Genomic DNA, 1,492 nt, shown 5'->3' on the forward strand with positions numbered 1-1,492 from the left:
CTAGCCCAGTTGATTCTTATCCAGGAGCCTCAAAGTCTTACGTTTCTGGCCGCTTCAGGTCTGCAACTAAATCCTAGTCAGTCGTTACCGGAACACCGTTACCTGAATAATCCTCAGTTAAGAATTTCAGAAGAGGTCATAGTAGGTCAGAATTACCAATTTATAACGTCAGGTACACTTTACTACTACAGTTTACAAATCCAACACGTCTAAAGTGAATAATATAAGTCTAAAGTGAATAATATAAGTCTAAAGAGAAGAATATAAGTCTAAAGAGAAGAATATAAGTCTAAAGTGAATAATATAAGTCTAAAGAACTATTGTGAGGGAGATCTGGAAACAGAATGTACTCCCTATGTAGATATGAAGGGCTCATTGTAAGCTAATGAAAACACAATGATTTGGTGAATACAGGTGATTCTACACTAATAAAACATTATTATGAATACTATATTCCATTTCTACTGAAACCTAAACCTAAAATCTCTAAACTGCACTTTTAATGAAGCAACATATTGCATTGAAGCATTTGGACGTTTAAAACTAAAACACATGGAGTTATAATCTCTAAACTACAGATTCAGCACTGCATAAGCTAAAGATCTGAACTATAGGACTACAGATTCAGCACTGCATAAGATAAAGATCTGAACTATAGGACTACAGATTCAGCACTGCATAAGATAAAGATCTGATGGCATCCCCTTCACTGTGTTTGCTCATGGCTGACTCTTCATATTGTTTTCTTCACACTCTCTTCTGAACACTGCTGTAGATCACAGAGGGCTCCCCCTCTGGCTGGCCAGGAGAACTGCAGGAACACAAGAGCATAACAGATGGCCTACTGCTTTAGATCACAGAGGGCTCCCCCTCTGGCTGGCCAGGAGAACTGCAGGAACACAAGAGCATAGCAGATGGCATCTGTGTAGAAAGTAGCAGTGATTTACAGCAAGTTTGTGTTTCAGACTTTTAAAAGATTAACATTTGAAACACACAGAAACGTACAAAATGTATGTTTGTGTGAAGTAGCTAAACGTAATAAATCGGTCTCACCCATTGAACTGTGAGTTACAAATCACAGACATTGGGGACATTGCTTTTCTGGAAACCACATCAGACTGATGAAAATAGTTTGCAATGTATTATGTGTCTTTCGAGCATAACAATCTAATGAATTGCTGAATAAGATGAATTAACAGAACCAAATGACTACAGGTTGGGGTCTGTGACTAACAACTGATGGCATTACCACATTGTCATGCTATTATCCCCTGTAATTACTCATCATTGTTAAAATAAAGAAGATACATACCTACCTCTGCTCCTCCTGCAGTCTCTCTGGAGCGCTGGGGCTGGATGGTGGAGTACTGAACATGATCCTCTGCTCCTCCTGCAGTCTCTCTGGAGCCTGGGGCTGGATGGTCTAGTACTGAGCATCATCCTCTGCTCCTCCTGCAGTCTCTCAGACCAGTTAAAAGAAAGTCATGTTTTA

General features: G+C 39.5%; 1 long non-coding RNA gene across 1 annotated transcript in view; it reads right to left on the reverse strand.

Moving 5' to 3' along the window:
• Nucleotides 1-373: 373 nt before the first annotated feature.
• The window catches only part of LOC122128804, a 13,841-nt gene continuing 12,722 nt past the window's right edge, over nt 374-1,492 (reverse strand). The window contains exon 3 of the long non-coding RNA XR_006151620.1: nt 374-471. This is a non-coding gene — a long non-coding RNA (uncharacterized LOC122128804). The remainder of the gene's footprint in view (nt 472-1,492) is intronic.

This window comes from Clupea harengus, chromosome 24, assembly GCF_900700415.2.
Source record: "Clupea harengus chromosome 24, Ch_v2.0.2, whole genome shotgun sequence".
In the NCBI taxonomy this organism is placed as follows: domain Eukaryota; kingdom Metazoa; phylum Chordata; class Actinopteri; order Clupeiformes; family Clupeidae; genus Clupea; species Clupea harengus.